Source organism: Procambarus clarkii, chromosome 36 (genome assembly GCF_040958095.1).
Source record: "Procambarus clarkii isolate CNS0578487 chromosome 36, FALCON_Pclarkii_2.0, whole genome shotgun sequence".
In the NCBI taxonomy this organism is placed as follows: domain Eukaryota; kingdom Metazoa; phylum Arthropoda; class Malacostraca; order Decapoda; family Cambaridae; genus Procambarus; species Procambarus clarkii.
The window spans coordinates 37,282,570-37,297,390 of record NC_091185.1 but is presented as its reverse complement, the minus strand read 5'-3'; the positions used below and the strand labels follow the sequence as shown (position 1 = coordinate 37,297,390).

At 34.3% G+C, this 14,821-nt stretch overlaps 1 long non-coding RNA gene across 2 annotated transcripts; it reads left to right on the top strand.

Annotated features, from left to right (window-relative positions):
- Positions 1 to 5,519: 5,519 nt before the first annotated feature.
- On the top strand, positions 5,520 to 11,826 carry LOC138371520 (uncharacterized). 2 transcript variants are annotated; one of them, XR_011230527.1, is made up of 3 exons: positions 5,520 to 5,546; positions 6,690 to 6,767; positions 11,718 to 11,826. It is a non-coding gene; the product is annotated as an uncharacterized lncRNA (long non-coding RNA). The 2 variants fall into 2 exon arrangements; XR_011230528.1 differs by lacking the exons at positions 5,520 to 5,546; positions 6,690 to 6,767 and adding exons at positions 8,461 to 8,546; positions 9,352 to 9,434 and having other exon boundaries at positions 11,718 to 11,820.
- Positions 11,827 to 14,821: the final 2,995 nt, after the last annotated feature.

Here is a 14,821-nt window from a genome sequence, read left to right as displayed (position 1 = left end):
CAATATACAATATAAGGAAACTGTTCATAGGACCCCTCCAAAAAGACGAAAAAAAAGTAAACTAGCAACTGAGTACAATAGAGGCACTAAAAATAGCCAGACGTAAACTCGCCCAAGCCACCAGAGGCTGAAATTAGAGTCCCCGAGTTTCAAGAGTTACAGTCTACAGTCCCCGTGGCGCAGTGGTAAAGCACCGCCAGTCGCTTTGGCATGGGTTTGTATACTGGCCGGAAAGATTGATTGGGCGCTATTCCTTAACTTAGCCTCTGTTCATCGCAGCAGTGAATAGGAACCTGGCTGTTAAACGATTTGGCGGGTTCGTATTCCGGGGAAAAATTAGGATTAAGGACCTGCCAGAAACGTTATGCGTGCTGGTGGCTTTACAACAATGTAAGAACTCTTGTATATATCAATAAATAAATACACACACACAAAAAGATGAGATATCACAGGGTATGGTCCGACCCTTATGAATACAGTAATCTGTGACCGGATTGAAAGAAGCATTGCTGCGTCCTCACTGAGCCAGTAACCGGATTCTTTATTTTAATCACTGCTGTTGGGCTTAGTGCCTCTTCTTCATGGATTCCACCCCAAGTTAATAGTAATTTAATAAAAATTGACGGTAGCAACCCAGCAAACACAAATCATCTACAAAACGTTCGCCTATCTCCTTCCCATAGGTGTGGGAATGATTTGCATTGGAAATGGTGCAGGAGAGCCTTTGAGAAAATTTAATCAAAAAATCCAAACACAAAGGTTTTATTTTAAATTGTTTTTCTACAAACTATTTTGTTCCAAATGTAAAACAAATAGTTTTTACATGTTTAAATATAAAATTTTATGGTGTTTTTTGTAAAATTCATTAATAAATTGTGAATGATATATATTGGCTGAGTGAAACCTTTAAAATCCATTTAGTTATAATATGATCAGAAAAAAGTAGTTTTCCAAATTTTCTAAAAATCGCTCTTTTTAACACAATTTGACTCCTTATGCATTCCACTAAACACTATATCATGTTTAAATATATAATTTATGTATTATTCCCTAAAATAATTTATATAAATTATAAAAGCTGCTGGAAAGTGGTGTGAAAGAATCTGAAAACTTTTTGTTGTCTTATATATTGGCGTGTTCTTATTAACCATGTCTCAAGTGCACAGTTTATCAAACAAGAAGATTAACATTCGTCAACCCTTAAAATCTTATATGTTATCCTGCTGGTGCAAAATGGGTGAATCTTTAGGAACAGCTAGTATCTATATATGACAAATGGTGTTTTCCCTAACTCAAACAATGTAGGGTTTATTATTGTACACATATTTCTAATGACTCTTAGATGTTTACATTCTCTGAAGTATAATTGTGAAGGCTGTGTCCATCACTCTCAACACAGATTCTTAAACTCCTCTCTGCAGGTTCAACTATATAATTAGTTTCCATTCTAAATCTCCATGGACATTTGTATCCAAAATGAAACCAATGTGGTTTCCTTCAGCGCCTTCAGCCAGCACATTGCTCATTCATTTCCACAGATTCCAACATGGTAGGGGATTTACAGAAATTTGGATATTCATATTGTTATATATTAAAAATATGAATGCAGTTCAATATGATAAGACAAATACATGAGTTTATGATAAATTCGTTTTCTGTGATATACCATTGATATGCTCTTTTTTCTTTAAACGGCAGACTAAACTAAATCACGATCGAAAGTATATATTGCTTTTTAAGAATTAAGCTCCACCACTGACCGCCAATTAAGTGCTCACATCAACAGAGTTGATGTATAAATGGTCACGCTCAACACAGTTAGTATAAATGGGGTTAAGTCAGAGTTAGAAAATGTTGTAGGTTGAGTACCTCAAAGCTCTGTCCTGGGACCTCTTTTGTTTATAATACTCAAATCAAATCAAATGTTTATTTAGGTAAGGTACATACATACAAGAGATTTTACAAAGAGTAATGAGTTTATAGATAGGGCTAGTACATACAATGCCTAAAGCCACTATTACGCAAAGCGTTTCGGGCATGAAAAACAAAGGGATGAGGTAGCTCAAGCTATTCTCACCCCATTCAGTACAACGTGTTAATACATACATAGACACACATCACAAATAAACATATTACCAAACATTCTGAGAGATAAACATATACATTTCCTCCTTTACAAGTAGTATGTTATCAGACGTACACACAAATACTTTTATGACCTAGGTATACTGTATAGACAATTTGCAAGACACCTGCAGATAATTCAACAAAATATTACAGTCTTGGTGCAAAATTCTTATATCTCACAAGAATATCATCAACCTTTCCGTTGTGACACATCCAGGCTATTTGTTCAGGAACAGTCCTTATCTCAGTGTTTCTATATACATTAATCAACGGACAATCAAGAACATAATGGGCTAGGGTGTGAGACCTTAACATACCACATAGTTTACACTTCGTGTCATTATCATGAACATCTATCCCATATTCCCAGTAATATTTGTACCCAAGCCTGAGCCGCATGTACACAGAGTCACTCCAAGCATTTCTCCTTTTACCATAAGTGAAATGGGTGTTTTGACTCACATACATGTAGTGTTGCATGATTTGACTACTCTCATACATTATCTCTCTCCTCTCCACTCCCGCCTGTGCCTGAATATTTCTGATTTTGCTTCTTATTTGTCTCATTGTGAATTCACATTCAATGTCAACTTGTGGTTTTGATGTGGCACGTTTGGCCAAGTCATCCGCCACCTCGTTGAGCACTATTCCAACATGAGATGGAACAGTTCAATATGAGTTAATTAGTTTAGTTCATTTATTATGCACCCCATACCCATCTTGTGGGCGGTAGTGGAAAGGGTTACAGAGGTACATAATGGGCTCAGGGACTGAACCCCACAATTCATTTAGCTAAGCAAGTTACAATCTTGATGAGCTAGTTACAAAATTCAATATAAGTCATTACATCAACAATGGGTTCGAGATCGACCTCAAGTACAGGTTCTAAATTAAGGAACTGACATATGTGGAGAGCTAGTGTCACAATTTATATGTTTGTCCTGCACACCGCCCCCCATCCAGTGGGCAGCGGTGGATAGGTTACAATCACTTAGTTGTTATCTACAGTTAGCAAACTGGGGATATTTGGCTAAAATTTCTGGTAGCAGATCATTTTGAATGAAATATTGACACACCGCTGGAACATTGGTTATAGAATTGTCTCTAAATTCATGTATCTTTTCGCACTCCATCACATAGTGACGGAGGGTGTGCGAATAATTTTGTTGACACAGTTTACATTTGGTCAGGTCTACATCAGCAGATAATGAGAATTCCCAGAGATACTTGTAACCGAGTCTAAACCGAGCAGTAGTAACATCTAGAAGTCTGCTGATTTTATTGGATGATCCATAGATGTGTGGCTCCTCTTGCATGATAGTATGATGATAGATGGAATTACTGGTGTCAATTTCACTTTGCCTCAGATCTACAAGATCTTGTTGAAGTTCTCGGTGTACTGCTGCTCTCAGATTCCTCATTGACAATCCAAGGTTACACTCAACGGCTCCTTTAAAGGCAGATTCTTTGGATAACTTATCAGCTCTATCATGCATTCGGAGCCCAACATTAAGCTCAAGCTTAAGCTTAACATTAAGCTTAAGCCCAGCATCAACATTAAGAATTTAAAACCAAAAGTACAAAGTGCGATGAGTACTCACAATAACCTTAAGCGTCAAAACAAAAATGTGTATACTCTTTTTACTTTCCTGACCTTAGTTCTCGAGCTACGTATTTCATTTTGATATCAACGTGTTCGCAATAACATTCTCTAGAAGAACATCAGTAAAAACGGTCACAAAAAGTTATATGGATACCAGCACCAAATAAATACCTACGTAGATGACTCGCCGTGAGTGCCCAACAGCAACAAAATGATTTTACTCTTGGGATTGTTATCACTTCCACACTTGTCCTACAGCGTTAATTTTGGTATCAATGGACTCGCAATGAAATCCCCAACATGGTGATATGAATATAAATGTAGAATAATGGTCGCGGCCCACCCGCAAGAGTGTGGGAAGTGGCGGAACTGTTACCCAGTATTGGTGACACGACGAAGCATGGGCGATACAGCGCTTTGAAAGTTTATAATTATTTCACTGTCCTGACATTATTATTGTATGTACGTCATTCATTTTTGTGCCAATGTTTTTGCAATAGAATGTTCTATGAGTCCGTAGGTATAAAAGAGCAACAAAGCGTAAGATAGAATAGCACCATATATAAAACAACGCTGGAACATATCAGTGAGCGTCAAACACACACTAAATGTTTTTACTGTTGTTATGTTTGTTATGTTATCTGTTATAGATAGGAGCTGCCTGGTATGGGCCAATAGGCCTTCTGCAGTTACCTTTGTTCTTATATTTTTGCCCTGTAACGTAAATGGTTATAGAGGCACATATATGGGCTTAGGGACTGAACCCCACACTACATTTAGCTAAGCTGGTTACAATCTTGATGATATAGTTACAAAATTCAGTATAAGTCGTCACATTTTCAATGGGTTCGAGATCAACCACAATTTCCTGAATGGATATAACAAAGGGGATATTAATAGGGTATTAAAATTGTCAACACAAGATAGAACACGAAACAATGGGTATAAATTGGATAAGTTTAGATTTAGGAAAGACTTGGGTAAATACTGGGTCAGTAACAGGGTTGTTGATTTGTGGAATTTTTCTTAACTTATAAATTTATCTTTATTTATCTTAAACTGGTTGGGAGAGGTACAGTTTTTAACATAATTGGGAAGGTCATTCCACATTCGAGGTCCCTTGATTTGTAAAGCATTTCTAGTTTGACTAAGTCGTACTCTTGGAATATCAAATAGGTATTTGTTTCTGGTGTGGTGCTCATGGGATCTGTTACAACCTTCTAGGAAGCTTTTAAGGGCAGGATTGACATTACAGTGCAGCGTTTGATATATATAAAATACACATGAGAGTATGTGCAGGGACTTAATATCTAACATATTCAGAGATTTGAGTGAGGGGTCCATATATACTGCCCGGTTGCCTGAAATGCTATGCCTACTATAGTGGCTTTAGGTATTGTATGCACTAGCTCTATCTATAAATCCAACATTATGTTTGTAAATCAACTATGTATGTACTTTCCTGAATAAAATTGACTTTACTGTACACTTATATTCTCTGTGGATTTGTTATCCCCTATCGTTTGGGAGAAAAAAAATGACTAATACGTTCAGCGAATGACTTTGACTTCAACTTCACTTTGACTTCGTTCATGTCATCGTATTTTCCGTAATATATAAAGGTTATGACAATGAAATTATATTATTGTGTGCAAATAAATTTGAAATTTCATGTATCCTAAAAATAGTAAAATAAAGAATAAGAATAATTAAATAATTGTTGTAGTAAATTGTCACACGTTCATCATACGCAAACGAACACACAGTGTGGAGCGTCAGTACAAGATCGCTGCCATTTTAAAACACGGCTTCGAATGTAAGTAATGTTTTTCTTGTACTAACACTGTGTTATACAATAGATTAGGTCTTGAATTCACAAATTTAGTTGTTACATCTGACAGAGTATGTTAGACGGTGTAATGCTGGTCCATGTTGACGTATTTGTGGGCTTGGTTGGTTTAAATGTGATGGCACCCCAATATGGGCACCCCACAACTGCTGCATATTCTAGCTTTGGACTAACAAAAGTGGTGAACAATTTCTTTAGTATTTCACCATCCATGTATTTAAAAGCAATTCTGAAGTTGGAATGCATGGCATAGGCTCCTCACACAATGTTCTTTATGTGGTCCTCAGGTGATAGTTTTCTATTTAGAACCACCCCTAGATCTCTTTCTTTATCAGAATTCCTTAAAGATTTCTCACATGGTGGTGGTTGTTATATGTAATGGTGGAGGTTGTAATTGTGGGAAAAACCTACTGGGATTGATATAGGAGGAGACTACTGGAGACTTGGACTGAACTAAATTAAAAAATTACTGTCTGCAAATTAATTCCAAGAATCTCTAGCTAGGGTCGTAAATCCTAGCTCCTCTTTTCCTAATGATATATTGTGGGCTGTAAGGGACAGGTGGGATGAATGGATTAGTTGATAGAAGTTCCAGTCCACCTGTTGACAGGGATCTCACATCAGCTTGTATATTATACAAGGATAAGATTTGATAAATTCAGTTATATGACTGAACACTGGCTCTGTTTATCAGAGATTTAAACATACATAGTCTAACCTAGCTCCATAACTAACAGCCATTAGGTTCTTATACTATAAACAAATTAAATTGCAAAAGTATAATAAATGACTTTAAATGTAGTCTAAGCACTTAACTAAGTACTAGATATTATTCAATTAAATGAACTTGTATGATAACTTATAAATTAACTAAGCAAGCAATTGTTAACTTTATTTATATATTCAAATATATATGCAGACATATTTATATTCAATTTATATGATTATGTAGTCAGCTTGACTGAATCCTTTTCCACACAATGGACACTCATGAGACTTTATTTACGCATTGCGACTGAATCTTTTTCTGACAACTGGACACTCATGAGGTTTAGTGCCTGGACAAGGACCTGCTGCTCATCTACAATAATATGTATTGTTTCATTGCAGATTAGAGATTCTAGATAGTTCTAGATTTCCGAAGTACTGAAACGCGCGCCATACAGGCTTGGTGGATCTAGGTGCAAGGTAAAATTATTTACATTTACTTGTTTTTTATTTATATGCATATATATATATATATATATATATATATATATATATATATATATATGTACACATATATATATATATATATATATATATATATATATATATATATATATATATATATATATATATATATATATATATATATATATATATATATACATATATATGTTTGTATATGTATTTGTATGTATATAAATTTGTGTGTAAATCACGGAAATTAACATGTGGTGAAAAATGTGAGTGTCAGACCGCGAAAGAAGAATTGCAACTGGAATTTCTGTAAGTATTTTCATATTTAAATAATACATCTTCAGGAGGAATAATTCCTTCTGAAGATGTATTACTGAAATATGAAAGTACTTGAGGAAATTCCTGTTTCAATTCTTCCTCAGTGGTCTGACACTGTCATATGTAATTACCCAAGTTTTGAAAGTGAACAAATTGTTTACACTTGTTGTATTATATACACACATGAAGTGTATTATGTAGCATTATCTGTAATCAACTGATTTTCAGAGCTGCTCATTACAAAATACTCTTTAAAAAATTGCTTCTTAACAATAAGAGCATTTCAATATATCCATAATCATCTGTATCAAACCTTATTACAGGTAAAACCAGTAGGCAGTCTACTGTATTTTATCAAACCCTTATTAGAATAATAGATCTCGTAATAATTTTGCAAAAATAGTGGCATTTACTATTTTTAAAAGATTATTAAAAAATTTGCCGATATGGTGCATTCGGAAGACAAACCAAATTTTTCACTTTTGACAATTGAGCACCTGCTACATCCAGATTCTAGGGAGGAAAGGAAGGACAATCTTACTGGATCCCATAGCCTCTCCGAGGCACAAACCAGGCTTGTACACAACCCTCCCCCTGCACCCAAGCTATGTCAACAGGTCGTTCTTTCTCTTCGCCCTTACATCATCACACACAGAGATCACAATAACGTGATGCATCAAATGAACAAATCCACAAGGGCCGTGACGAGGATTCGAACCTGCGTCCGGGAGCATCCCAGCCACTGCCTAAATCGACTGAGCTACAACAGGGTAAAAGGGTTGAAACCGAACTTCTACTGAACTTCCTGGATCCTTTTACACTGTTGTAGCTCAGTCGATTTAGGCAGTGTCTGGGATGCTCCCGGATGCAGGTTCGAATCCTCGTCACGACCCTTGTGGATTTGTTCATTTGATGCATCACGTTATTGTGATCTCTGTGTGTGATGATGTAAGGGCAAAGAGAAAGAACGACCTGTTGACATAGCTCGGGTGCAGGGGGAGGGTTGTGTACAAGCCTGGTTTGTGCCTCGGAGAGGCTATGGGATCCAGTAAGATCGTCCTTCCTTATTTATTTTTTAAATAAAGAATTATTACTCACTCTTGTAACAACCCCCACACCAGCTTTTCTCAGCATACAGTTTTCCACAAATTGTATATAATGCATGACTTATTTTTAGAATTTTAATGCATATTGCATCTGTCAATACATTATTAACAATAATATAGGTAATATGGTAGTCTAATGTAGAAATTTGACACTTTAACAGAATGTATGAGTATAAGCGTAATGTAATAATTCAATAATTACTATTTGTAGTTTTATGTAATTAAAACTATTTGGTAAATATTTTCTACACAATGCTTATACGCTTCCACCCCTGACAGAATCTGTGGTGCAAGCCTTACCTTGTTGAGCGCAATAAGAAAATTGTCTTCAAAACCTGGAATATTTGCAATGTAATATTAAGTAAGTAAATTTTATAATTTTTGTATTATATATGTATGTGTATATACTGTATATGGATATATGTGTATATATTTGCATATCAAGTATTGCTGATATGTTGAAGCATGTACTGTATTGGTGGAAACAGATACACGGTTAAGATTGCCAATTTACTGTAGTCTAGTCTAATTCAATCATTTTTAGTAATCTTTGAGAACATTTATGGTTGAAGTTGCCGGTGCCAGTGGACCACTTTGTGCTTTAGGCCTGGTGGAGCTTGGTCCACCAGGCTGTTGTTTGGAGTGGCCTGCAGATCCACATACAGTCTGCATATGATATACAGTCTGTTGATCAATTGAACTACAGTAGTTAGTTTTTATCATCCGAATGCACCAATATGTCTTCATTCTTTCCAGATGAAGGAACTAGGTAATATTCATCATCTGAAGCTTTTCCACACTCATGATACACGAGAGGTTTAAAAAACTTTTAAAACTTTTAAAACTTTTTGACCTATGTATTTAAAAGCAATTCTAAAGTTAAAAAGTGTAGCATAGGCCCCTCGCAGAATGTTCTTAATATGATCCTCAGGTTATAGTTTTCTATCTAAACCCACCCCTAGATCTCTTTCTTGATCAGAATTCTTTATAGATCTCTGTGGCTCGATCATAGAAACTGAGTAAATTCGTTACACTGGACCTTCCAGATCGAATACCATGCTGACAGTCTGATATATCATTCAGTACGTCTGCATCTGAAATTGAGCAATACCGGATTTATTATTTGGTTTTATAAATTTTATACTTATAATCTTAACTTATTTCAGAGACCACGAGTAATCTGGGCTTCGAACTCAACAGAAAAGCCTTCCGTAGACCTGCTTCTTTGCTACATAATAGACAAAATTTAGTAAGTATTGATTTATTATGTGTTTGTTTATTTATTTATTTTTTCTTTATATACAAGAAGGTACATTGGGGGAGAGTACAGTGACTTGAAGTTATACATTCTTGTAAAGCAACTAGCACTCATAGCGTTTTGGGCAGATCTAAGTATAGACCAAGGAACTTACCATCTTTTTTATTTCTGATGTTAACATTGTGTAACTGTAGATGAATTGCATTTGTTGATTTGCTCCCAAGTAAGATGTTGTAGGTCCTTTCTATGTTTAGTGTGAGTTTGTTGGTTGACATTAATAAGTGGATTTTTTTTTAATTTATTGTTTACATCATTATTTAATATGAGTGGGTTGGAGTCTGAGTAGATGAGGTTAGTATCATCATTATCTCATATCTCAGTGATTTTGTCGTAATGGTCAAGTAGCTGTACTGTACAAGTAGAGGACATGAGAGATAGCTGTAAGAGGTATTTCAATATCTTCCTGCTCTAAATCCATGTTGGCCTGGATTGTGGAGGTCATTGGTCTCTATAAAACTAGTAACCTGACTCCTGATCACTCTCAAATAATTTTATTATGTGGGATGTTAGTGCAACTGGTCTATAATTCTTTGCCAATGCTTTACTACCTCCCTTGTGTAGAGGTGCTATGTCTGCTGCTTTAAGAGCCTCTGGTATCTCCCCCGTGTCCAAGCTCTTCCTTCACACTATACTGAGTGCCTGTGCTACTGGCACTTTGCATTTATTTATAAATATTGAATTCCATGAGTCTGGACCCGGGGCTGAATGCATTGGCACATTGTCAATTTCTCTTTCAAAATCTTTCACACTCGTGTTGATATCAGTTATATTTACAGGGGTTTGGATATCACCCATAAAGAAGTTGTCCGGATCCTCCACTTTCATGCTTTGTATCGGAGTGCTAAACATGTCCTCATACTGCTTTTTTAGGATTTCACTAATTTCTTTGTCATCCTCAGTATATGAACCTTCACTAGTACGAATAGGTCCAATACAATCCAGTGGTTTTTGCTTCTCCTTGTGTAGGATTTTTATTACCTAGAACATTTTCCCAGTGAATGTTTGTAAGTTCCCTGTTTTTTTTCTCCCAGTCTATCCTTTTATTATTAAAATTGAATATATTGAATAGCCCTTCTCGCTTGTTGTTTCTCTTGGGCCTACTACCGTTATTGATGTTAGTTTGTTAGTGTCTGAGACAGTAATGTCTCTGATTAGCTCATCATTGTTCGGGAATATGAGGTCGAGTGTGTTCTCGTTCCTAGTCCGTTTTGTTATCTGCTGATTGAGCGAGAATTTGTCACAGAATCTCAGTAGTTCTCTGACCTGTGATTGGTTATTTCCATTTCCATTTTGGGTGTGTTGTTTTGGTAGTGATTCGTCCAGTTCTGGTAGTAGTGCGGTTGTTGTGTGGTGTAGTACTTGTGTGATTGTTAATGACTTGTATTCCAGTCTTGTGGGTATCTCCTTTCCCCTACGGGCCAACTGCTTTGTTCTTACCTAGCATTTGGCTTTGTTTGGGTATGAATGTTTGTGTGCCGTATATTTTGCAAAATTTGCCATATATCTCAGTATTTACTCCTCTGCCTAGCAACAAGTCTGTCTAATTATACTCATTAACTGTTTTTCAAAGTTCCCCATAGTGTCCTTTATTGAAATCGAGTTCATGAACCGTTTCAATGTTCTTATTTTCTTCTAGATTATATCTTAAAGTATATTTAAATGTTATTGTTATTATTGTTATTAAATGTTATTGTGACATTGCATTGAAATTGAGCTGTGTTGTTTACCATACTGTTCATTTCATGAGTATAGTTTATTTTTTTCATTTCATTTTTTTAGCTGTTCTTATTTTTCAGTGATGGGAATATCAGATCATTTGATGTTCCCAATTTACTGATGGAAGCATCAGACCATTATAGAATGCATCGGATGAGGTAGTTTGGAATGGTGGGGAGGACGAGAGGGGGGGATGGTGGGGAAGACGAGGGGACAGAGGAGAGGGTAATGGTGGGGAGGACGAGGGGACTGGGGAGTTGGGGATGGTGGGGACAGGGGAATGCTGGGGAGGACAAAGGGACAGGTGAATGGGAGATGGAGGGGGAGGAAGAAGGGACAGGGGAGGGGAAAATGGTAAGGAGGACGATGGGACAGGGAAGTGGGAATAGTGGGGAGAATGTGGGGACGGGGAAGTGGGAAGGACGAGAGGACTGTGGAATGGGGAATGGCAAAGTGAATTATAATTATATATATTAATTAATTCTTATAAATTTCCAGAAGCCTGTATCAACACCCACACTAATGCAACTGAAAGAGATGTTGAGACAAGTATTGCTGATATGTTGAAGAACGCCCCAAACAAACTCGGTGGAAACAGATACAAGGTAAAGTTTGACAATTTGCTGTAGTCTAATTCAATTTCTTTTTAGTAATCTTTGAGAACATTTATGCTATGAATAAGATAAAATAATGTAACTGATTTTGACTAAATATGTAGATATATTTAATTTTCTGAGCACTAATAATGAAAGAAAACCAAAATAAGAGGTGGCTACTATCTCTAATAATGGGCTGGAATAATGCAGGATATAATATTGTTTTATATAGATTCTTGTTTTAGTTTTTTTTCTATAATATGGAAAGGGTTTTTAATTAATAAATTAAATATTATATAATAAAATAATGTATTATTGAAAACAATTAGTAACAAACAATATTTCATTACAGGGTGGTGAAGCAAGAAGACATGTGCATATATGTGTCTGTGTGTCTGTGTGTATATATGTATATATATATATATATATATATATATATATATATATATATATATATATATATATATATATATATATATATATGTATATATATATATATATATATATATATATATATATATATATATATATATGTATAACTAGCTAGTTTTAACTTTATATATATATTATATAAAAAGTTTGTGAGGAAGACCTCTGGTGCCAATGTGGGGACCCATAGCCTCGGAGAAGAAAATAAAAAGTATTCAGAGGAGACCTTGTGGTCACTCACTAAACACTAATATTATCTTCTACCACCCCCATTCTTTTGTATGTACACATATATATTTGCTTTATTTGAACTTTGTTACAAAGAGGGAGTTACATATAGGTTACAATGATGGTTATCATAGGTTATCATATATATATTATTTATATATATATTATTTATATATATATATATATTATTTATAAATATACTATTTATATATAAATATACTATTTATATATAAATATATTATTTATATATAAATATATATATATATATATATGTATAAATATATATATATGTGTATAAATATATATATATATATATATATATATATATATATATATATATATATATATATATATATATATAATATATATACTATTACACTACACCCTTATATATTACACTAATATATATATATGTATATATATATATATATATATATATATATATATATATATATATATATATATATATATATATATATATATATATATATATATATATATATATATAATATGTGTGTATATCACGAAAATAAACACGTGATTAAGAATGTGACAATGTCAGACCACGGAGGAAAATGAAACAGGAATTTCCTTAAGTACTTTCGTATATTAAATACATCTTCAGAAGGAATGTATTTCCTTCTGAAGATGTATTTAATATACGAAAGTACTTAAGGAAATTCCTGTTTTATTTTCCTCCGTGGTCTGACATTGTCATATATATATATATATATATATATATATATATATATATATATATATATATATAAATATATATTATATATAAATTATTTATATAAATATATATATATATATATATATATTATATATAAATTATTTATTTATATATATTATTTATATATATATTATATATATAATTATATAGGTCATATGTTTTTGTATTTTTGCTGATTTGTAAGTAAATAATAAAAGAAATATAAATTATTTGATTTTTTTACCCTTAAATTGGTTTTAATATTTAAATTGAAAACAATAATATAATATAAAAAAAATATAACAAAAATAATAATACATTATAAAATAAAATATAATAAAAATAATATAATATAAAATAATATAATTTAATTTCAAGAAATTTAACTTATAACACAAAGATGTGAAAAGGGTGTAAAGAAAGATGTGAAAAGAGTGTAAAGTTGCCACAACATCTCAAATTAGTGTTACATACATAGGTCTTGGTTATAAGTTTTGGAAACCTATTTAAGTCCACACACAATATCGTATCTGATACGATAAAACAAACGTTTCCAATCCTTTCAAATACTTTCCAGATATGTTGGGGCAACCTAAAATTGTTTGCTGGGAAGTGATCCTGAAAATATAAAAAGGGGGGTTAAACAATACTAATCAGCATTTTCACCAATTATACTTATTACAATACATACACATATGTACAATGCGAGTGTCACTTTCGCACAGGACAATAATAAGATCAATTTTGCAGTCTTCTATCCCAGTGAGTCCACTATCTTCTTTTATACGTCATCCACGTTCAATGGTCCTCACATCTGTGAGTTCACCCTATTCAACACAACATGGGCCAGTCCTACACCGTAACGTCATGGTGCCCAAACATACCCCACTTCTTCTCTCCTGCAACACACTGGGAGAGAAACCCGTCCTCTTAAAACTAACGTCGCTCTTCGCTCACATGCGCGCTATGGCCAAAAGTGGATGTAATATGAAATGAAATCGACTCACAAAAGAGACGTACTGTCCCGTTTACTGTTTGAGTCGTCCGGCCTACTCGGAAAGGTTAGGAGAGGAAACTTTCAATTAACGTTTTACATAATGTTATGAAACTTTATGAGAATTTCCTGCCCACCTAACCTACCAGAGGACCCTTAACTTACTGTTGTTGAAAAAAAAAATCCCAAATTTATTAAAAAAAAATTTTTCATCTTCAAATTACATCCACTTTCGGCCATACGGGTAAACGGCCAAAAGCAAGGTTATTTTTAAGAGGACAGTTTGGGCAGAGAACTTCGGCAACATGCTGACAGGGGTCACAAATATCACGAACAGGGGTCACTACCCACACCCTGGCAGAAGTATCCAGCAACACACTAGCAGAACTTCTCAACAGATGGCTGGTACAGCTGTCTCGTAACTCGACTTGGCTTATCCCGGGTACATCGGTCCAACCAATAACATTTCAAAGACAAAGCACTGCCTCTACCGATGGCAGCACTTGTCGGAAAATCCGACACCATTTAATAATATCATACAGACAGATAATATTGCTGTGTTGTATAAACAAGTTACCCATAGAAAATGTAACTTGTAGTGGAATTTCCGTCTATAGAAAACAGGATATCATTACCACAT